Raw genomic sequence first — 9,033 nt, 5'->3', positions numbered from 1 at the left:
CCTTTGTCCAAATGAAACGCCATGAAAACCGCTTACCCAGATCTCGAGCTTTGCCAAACAGTTGCCTATTGAGTTTAGTGAGCCTCTCGTTTATATAAAACCTCTTCGGTTCACCTTCGAGGCCCATGTCGGCTGTGGTGAGGCCGCGGCGCACGCGCATGGCGCGCAGCAGCTCGTCCCGGGTGGCGCGGCGCGCGAGGCGCACGGCGAGGGGCCGCGCGCGCGCCGCCGCCGCCGCGCCCTCCGCCGCTCCCGCTGCCGGCCGCAGCGCGCCCACCCGCACGGCGCTCACGATGTCGCGCTCGTCGAGGGTCATGCCCAGCTTCACCGCTATGACCTTCACTAGATGTAAGGGGTTTTCTGCCTTGGTCTCCAGTATATGTGTTATTTGTATATCATTTGCCAACAAATCCTGATCACGATCCTGTAGTTCCATTTTTAAATCCTCAATCGCTTGCTCGAGGCTTTCTATAGCAGGAGATTTACTGCTTGCGTAGTTCGTCTCCATGGCCTCCACTCGCTTCTCCATATCTTCAAGCCTGCTGTTGCATGCAAAGATCGCAGCCTTGAAACTGGAAATTTCCTCCCTCAGTTCCTTAAACTCGCCGCACACTCCCTTTATCTCTTTGCTGCAATGAGTCTTGAGAGATCCTAACTCTTCTCTGAAAGCTCTAATCTCCAGTGCTAGGTCAACATGGAACTCCAGGGTGGCATTATTTGCCGTATTATTCATGACAGCTTCATCCCCCACATCGCATTGCTGAGACGTTTTTATTTCGCCGGAGGTGGATAGCATTTCCACAGTTTGCTTCCTTGCATCATATGGCGCCGCAGCTCCTTTGACTGGCGTGTCATCGTAGTTGCTTTGCCTCCGTTTACGCTTACAGTTGAGGCAGGCCCAGTCCGCAGCGACCACGACGCCCTCTAGCAATCCTGCGCATTCCCGGTGAAATGATCCGGCGCAAATCCCACAAACAACGCCATCTGTCGATGAGTGGAACTTTCCGCAACTGGTGCACTTGTTTGCCATTTTATTCGTACAATGTAGTATACCTTGAAGTTCTTAAGTACGCCACTAGATGGTGCTCTTGTTTGACAAGTGACAGCGACAGCTGTCTAACAACAGCTGATTTTTAAACAGCTGACCGCAAATATGTAAACAAAAACACAGGGTAGTACTACCGCACAATACTGGTGAGCAATCGAATTTGCACTAAATATGCACTTAAAACACAACTTTGTCTCAATCTGTATAGTTTATAACACGCGCAATATGATATACTATAACTTCCTGCTAAGTTTATTAAAGAATTTTTACTCTTTACACAGTTTTTTATTTTTAATTTGAACACAGGTTCCACAAGCAACTGTCTCGAATCGCGTCCGTGACGTCACTCAAACTCCACCACCTCCTCAAACTCCATTACCTGCTCAAACTCCACGACCCGCTCCACCACCACCATCAGCTGCACAATCATTCCAAAAAACTAAAAATTTAATATTGGAAAATGAATATAAGGAAAGACAGAGACGGGCTGAGGAAATTCACAAGTATGAAGTAATATTGCTTCAGCAGAAAATTAGAGAGGCTAAGGCAAAAGCTGATCTAGCGGAGCTACATTTGCGTACAGCAGGTAAGGGTACCACCTAACCACTCAGTAAAATAAAATGTTATCAGGTATGAACTTGGTATTGCACCAACTACCACCTATACCATTGTCAGTGAAATTAAGCCACATTATCCTCCTTCGACAGTTGGGTAAAAAGCTACCACTGCATATGTTTTATTTTATTTTAATTAATAATAATTTACCTAATAGATCAAAATATTTTATTTCAGGTATGCCTACAGCTAGTGGGAATGAATAAAATAGACTTTTTTTTTAAATTTTGTAATGTGTGTACTGTGCAATAATGTAAATAAATGATTAATTAAGATTTTGGTTTTATTTTTGGTACAGGTAACAATAATTAATGCTTGAAGTAATGCTACTGCAGATACACCAGTGGGTGCTTTTCCCTTGGCAAAGGGTTCCCCTATGCATGCGTCGTCAGTCCAGTCAAAACCTAGTACCAAGTCGCCATCTACTTCACAATCGACAAAAAATCTCTTGATAGCCAACAAATATTAGAAGACACGAGTAAGCTGTTAGACAACAAGTTGGCTCCTTCCTCATCATTCATGACGAACTTGCGCTCTTCACTTAAAGAGGATATAGAGAAAATCATCTCTTCAAAAATTACAATGGCCGTAGAACAACTGAAAGATGAGTTTACTGAGACTACGGATTTTATCGTGTCTGAGCAAGTGGATATTAAAAGTGAGCTTAAAGAAAAGTGCCATAAAATACAACAATTAGAAGCGGAGCTAATAAAATCAAACGCTGAAGTGTCAAAACTTGGTACACGGCTAGCTATTATGGAAAAAATCTCGCGCGATTGCAATATAGAGATTCATGAAGTTCCAGAGAGCAAGTCAGAAAATCTTTTAACCATCTTGCAAAATCTATGTAAAGTCATTGATACCCCTCTGAATGAAGCCGATGTCAAAGCCTATCGTAGAGTCGCTAAATTAAATCCTGCCTCTGACCGACCGCGCAATATAGTTGTGACTCTGGCCTCTCCCAGGCAACGCGACACAATTATATCCGCGATGCTGCGCTATAACAAGCAACACACCAACGACAAGCTCAACTCTACACACATTGGTTTAACAGGAACAGCGCGCAGGATCTATGTTTCAGAGCATCTCTCAGCAGAGACCAAACAGCTTCATGCCGCCGCTAGAAAACAGCAAAAGAGCTAAATTATCGTTATGTATGGGTGCGATTTGGACGCATTTATTTACGAAAAGCGGATGACTCAGATGCAATACTAGTAAGAAATCTGGACACTCTCGCCAATTTACGTTAATTTAAGTTAGTTAATTGTATACTTTTCTTCTTTTATATAAAACTAAAATTGTATTTATTCTGTGAATTTCCCGTTATTAAAAATGTCTATCATATTCTACCAAAATGTCAACAGAATCAGAACTAAGACTTCAGAATTTTACTTAAATCTGTTAAATACTAATTATGATGCCCTATGCTTGACGGAAACTAACCTAAATATTGGGGTTTTTGACGGTGAATTGTTTGATACGCGTTACAATGTTTTTCGTAGAGACCGAAGTGAGACGTCAATTATATCGCATAAAAAAGATGGTGGAGGCGTATTGATTGCAACTTTGGCAAGGATTTCGGGCACATGTTGGGTAATCATGTAACTGGAAATGTTGTTAATCATTGTTACCCAGAACTTTCATTCGCACAAATAGTACAACTGATTTCAGAGAGGTCGTACACCGAAAAAACTACTATATTAATTATGGTGGGAAATAGTTTAGGTGTGTCAAATTCTGATATAAATAGAAGTTTTGCTATATTAGAAAGCATTCCTGCAAAACATATATTTGTTTGTGCATTTCCTTATTCTTGCACACTGCCTGACAAATACAATTATATGACATGTAGCCTAAATAAAAATATGTACAATGCGTGTTATAAATCTGACTGTATCAATTTCTTTGATACTAATTTGTATGTAGATAATTTTAAGTTGACCTGGGACAGTTTAGACTGTCCTTAAATCAGAAACGACGTTTAGCTACAGAAGTAGCTCCTCTTATTAACTCAGTTATAAGCATTATAACGAAGAAAACTTGTGTCCCTATTGACACCGTCAGTAGTAATACTGAAAATAGTACAGTAGATTTAAATTAGATTTTCAGACAACGGGAGAGCATCATAGCGTTGATATAAAGATTGATTCAGTTCACTGCTCTCTCGGCTCAAAACTATCGAAGGACAAGACATTTAAGAATGAATTTAAATTGGTACATCAGAATATTCAGAGTATTTCTTCTAAATTGTTAGAAATAGAACTATTTTCGGAAAAATTTAACATTGATTGTTTATGTATCACAGAACATTGGTTAGACGAGAATAAAATGATGTTCCAATTAAAAAATTACAAACTTATAAGCTGTTTTAACAGAAATATCAACGAGCATGGTGGGTCACTTATATTTCTTAAAGAAAATTGTAAATGTAAAGAACGAAAGGATATAGTTGCTCTTTCTGTTAAACACCATATAGAAATTTCATGTGCAGAGCTTAATAAGTATATAATAGTATGTACCTACAGGCCACCTACTGTTGATTTTATTACCTTTGAGACTGTCATGGAGGATGTTCTAAGGTTAGCTTCCAATAGTAAAAAGGAAGTAATAGTGTGTGGTGACTTTAATGTTGACCTATTAGGTGACTCTCCTAATAGGTCGAAATTGTTGTTACTTTTTAAATCATTTAATCTTTTTAATGTTTTTCTGGAACCAACTAGAATTACACCCACGTCAGCCACTTGTCTAGATAACATATTCTGTAACTGTGAGTTTAAAGACAGTAGTGTGATTAATTGTCTGAGGTCAGACCACAGTGGGCAGACCATTACCTTAGTAAACACTGACAAGACAAATAAAACTAAGGTGAGATGCAGACCGATTACTACAAAGAAAATTGACAATTACTTGAAGAAACTAGACGAAAAACTTCCGAATGTTAAATTAGATTGCAATCCTAATGAGATGTATAGTAACTTGTTTAAGATAATAGCTGATGAGTTTGAGAGTAATTTTGAAACGAAGGAAGTTTTGATTGACAATAAAATTTAATTTTGTGACTGGGCTACAGAGGGTATTCGCAAAAGCAGGGCGACATTATATGATCTGTATGAGATGAAAACATTCATACTCCGACCTGACTTTCAATCTTATGTGAAGAAATATAGCAAGATGTATAAATGTGTCTGTCACTGTGCGAAGACAATTTTTATTAATAACAAGATTAAAGACTCTGCTAACAAATCTAAGGCCGTTTGGACTATTATTAATAACGAAACGGGGAAGAATCGAACACGCGAGACAAATTTATCTTTGAAGGTAGGCAATGACATTATAACATCGAATGATGCGGTGGCGAGGGTCTTTGAAGAGTTTTTTATGAACATTCCTTTAGAGACTACGTGTAACCTGGATTCTTCGGCTGCAGCAGCTGAAACCCTGACGAAGGAGAACGCACCTTCAACCGATAAGGAATTTAAATTCAGATATATTAATACATTAACTATTATAAAAACATTTAAGTCATTAAATATGAAGAAAACTGAAGACTTGTGGGGAATGTCAGTTAAATTTGTTCTTTCTATTATTAATAAAATCGCCCCAATTTTAGCTAACATCTTTAATAAATGTATCGCTGAAGGTGTGTTCCCAGATCTTATGAAATTTAGTAAAATTATACCTCTGTTCAAAAGTGGGGATATGGAGGACCCTGCAAATTTCAGGCCTGTCTCGGTTCTTCCAGTTTTGAGTAAAATATTTGAGAGGGTCATACTCAGTCAGATGCTTTTGCATTTCAATGATGCTCGATTGTTTCATAGCCAGCAGTATGGTTTTACAAAAGGCAAATCAACAGCCGATGCCGGTACTGCGTTGATTAAGCACATATTTGACGCCTGGGAAGACCATCACGATGCTATTGGAGTCTTCTGTGATCTGTCGAAGGCGTTTGATTGTGTAGACCATCAGACTTTAATTTCGAAACTTAGATACTATGGAATAGGAGGAAAGGCTTTAGATTTGATATCTTCATATTTAGACAAGAGACAACAAAGGGTCGATATTAACAATACTAAATCACAGGGGGCTCATGTAAAAATAGGCGTCCCTCAAGGATCTATTCTAGAACCATTTTTATTCCTCATTTATATTAATGACTTGCCTTTTATGGTTGAAAAATTGACTAATATAGTTTTATTTGCTGACGATACTTCTTTGCTTTTTAAAGTTAAAAGAAGAGAAAATAATTTTAATGAAATTAATTCAATTCTATCTGACATACACGATTGGTTTACCGTTAATAATCTTCTATTGAATTCTAAGAAAACGAAATGTATTAAATTTACACTGCCGAATGTTAGACAATGCGATACTAACATTATTCTAGATGGGAATAAATTGGACCTAGTTAATGATACTGTCTTTCTTGGGATGACTATAGATTCAAAGTTACAGTGGGGACCTCACATTGAAAAATTGTCTGGAAGGTTGAGCTCCGCAGCTTTTGCTGTACGGAAAATTGGACAGCTGACCGACGTTGAAACCGCCAGATTAGTTTACTTTAGTTATTTCCACAGCTTATTATCGTATGGCATTTTGCTTTGGGGTAGAGCAGCTGATATTGAAACTATATTTGTATTACAGAAAAGAGCCATCCGCTCTATATACAAACTTGGTTCCAGGGATTCATTGAGAGAACTATTTAAAGAAATTAACATCCTTACAGTTCCATGTCAGTTCATTTTTTCCAATTTAATGTATGTACGAAAGAATATTTCAACTTTTGATACAATTGGCAGTAATCATGACATTTATACCAGGAACAAGCATAAGCTGGCTTTTCCAGCGATGCGTCTGGCGAAAGTTAATAAATCGTTTTTAGGGTACTGTATTAGATTTTATAATAAGCTTCCAGCAGAAGTTGCTCAAATGCCAGAGAATAAGTTTAAGTGTTACATTAAAGAGAAACTCAGTAAAAAAGCTTATTATAAAATTGATGATTACTTAGAGGACGTTAATGCATGGCTGTGATAAGTAGTTAGCTCTGCTCATATTATTATAATAATAATTATTAAGCTTATATGTATTGTATACCAACTAGTTTTAAGTCTTTTTTTGAAAAGATGGCTCAGGAGTTTCTTGCCTCCGTTCTTCTCCTTAGACAGAAAGAGCCCCCCCTTATCCGAACGGAGAGTAATTTGTAAAAATTGACGTTCATCAGAAAATTTTATATTTGTACGATGAATAAAAAAAATTGAGTTTGAGTTTGAGTTTAAAATCTAGCTCTTTTCTTTTATTTTATTTAAGACTTACTATTATAAATTTAATTTAAATTTAATAAAGCACGGAAAAATAACGTGACAGTTTGGCGCCTAACGTGGTTAGGTTCGGTTGTGTACTTTGCATTAAATTTAAGTTACTTCTGTTTGTCTCGTGCGTGTTTTTATCTTTGTTTTGTGAAGTCTGCTTTTTTTTTGTTTTTATGTTTTGTTGCTGTGTGACAAAAGTTTAGTAACTTTCATGCTTACTTATATTTTTCTGTAAACTAAGCTTTAGTCACAAAGCTTCCTTTTTTTGTTTTGTGTTCCCTTTTTTTAATTTTTTTGTTCTTTTGTTTTTTTTTTAACACTCAATATACTTATCAAAAAAAAAAAAACAGCTATAACGTAGTGTTTTGTTACGGAACGGAATAGTTTATATGCGTAGGATAGATAGCTAGTATTATGAATTATAAATAATAGTGTAAATTTGCAACATTTACCCAAGTACATTATTCGTGTTCAAGAATGGCTTCAGATAATATAAAAGTAAAATTTTTATCATTGCAAAAACCAGAATTGGCTTATGAGGTAGCCGTTCGCGGGGAAACACCCGCTGATACGGTTGAGGCTCTCCGGAAGCAAATTGTAAAGTTAACTCTCGCTTTCCCCTCAGAAGATATTTTGGAATCACCATTCGATGCTCTAAAAGACATTGATGGTATTAATGAAAGTCTACAAAAACTTGAAACTTATTTGATATCATTACAAAATAAATATGATGCCAATCTTTTAGCTAGGGCTCAGAATCTTTTTAATCATATAGTGCTTCGCACAAATAGAGTGGACTCGTTTGAAAACATTGAGGCTCTGACTTTATTAAACCTTGTTCGTAATAGAACACAAGCTGCCTCAGTGCAACTAAATGAAATTAATTCTCCTGAGTCGCAACCTGATACGAATGCTAACCTACCTCTAGGTCTCACTCAGATATCCGTCACTTGTGATCGTGGTTTAACTTCGGATTTTTCGAAACTTAAATTCAACGGAAAGGGATGTCCGCGCGCTTTTATTACTAAAGTCAACGAGTTTATAGAGGCCAGAAATATACCTAGTAACAAGATACTTGCTTTTGGTACAGAGATTTTTTGTGATGATGCTCTTCACTGGTTCCGGAGTATTAAAACAGAAATAAGTACATGGCAGGAACTCTCTGATAGAATTCGGGAAGATTTTAGTGTGTCTGATTATGACTATAGATTTATATCAGAAATAAGATCTAGGACTCAGGGTAAAAAAGAAAACATCACAGTTTATCTTTCAATTATGAAGGGAATGTTCTCTCAACTCACAAAGACATTATCCGAGGAAGACCAACTCGAGATTATTCTTCACAATGTCAGGCCTTGTTATGCCAGCGTATTATCTTCGTGCTCAAATATTAAAACTATTGATCAACTTCAAACTATATGCAAAAACTTTGAAAATATACAAGCACGTCTTTGTAGTTTTCATGAACCACCAAGAGTCACTTCTAATACTTTAGCACCTGAGTTCGCATATGCCCATTTTTCTAACTCTCAAAGCAGTGCACTTTACAAAACTTTTAACAATAATAAGTATGATTATCCAAGGAACACTCAACCTGTTAAAGAATTAAAAATTGAAGAGGAAACAAAGCCTGTTCTAGCCGTTAATACCCTGTTTTGTGTAAGATGTCGTACTGAAGGTCATTCTTTGCGATCATGCAACGCTGAAAGATTCTTAATTTGCTTCGGATGCGGCTTAAAAGGAGTAAGTCGTCCTAACTGTCCAGAGTGTAGGAAAAAATCAAATGCACTAAACATGCAAAAAAACTAGACGTTGGGCAAAATTGTGTGTCTAAAAACTTTGATGCTGACGAATGGCATCGTTGGTTAAAAACCATTAAGGTGTTTTTTAACAGTGTTGGAGTTAGCACAATTTTGCCTAAACATCCCTCACTAGACTTGCGACCATACGTCAATATTACAATTAATGGTTTAGAGGTATCTGGGCTTCTAGACTCTGGGTCAGCAATTACTGTTTTGGGTAATAACGCCCACAAAATATTTATAGATGAAGGTTTCACTCTTA

The 9,033-nt window shown here is 37.2% G+C and overlaps 1 long non-coding RNA gene across 1 annotated transcript; it reads left to right on the top strand.

The window, feature by feature from the left end:
- The first annotated feature begins 1,416 nt into the window (after nt 1-1,416).
- LOC125489500 lies at nt 1,417-1,938 on the top strand. The gene is made up of 2 exons (XR_007267048.1): nt 1,417-1,634; nt 1,841-1,938. It is a non-coding gene; the product is annotated as an uncharacterized LOC125489500 (long non-coding RNA).
- The last annotated feature ends 7,095 nt before the right edge of the window (nt 1,939-9,033 follow it).

This window comes from Plutella xylostella, chromosome 14 (genome assembly GCF_932276165.1).
Source record: "Plutella xylostella chromosome 14, ilPluXylo3.1, whole genome shotgun sequence".
Taxonomy (NCBI): domain Eukaryota; kingdom Metazoa; phylum Arthropoda; class Insecta; order Lepidoptera; family Plutellidae; genus Plutella; species Plutella xylostella.
The sequence above is the reverse complement of the archived record's forward strand: the minus strand, read 5'-3'. Positions and strand labels throughout refer to the sequence as shown.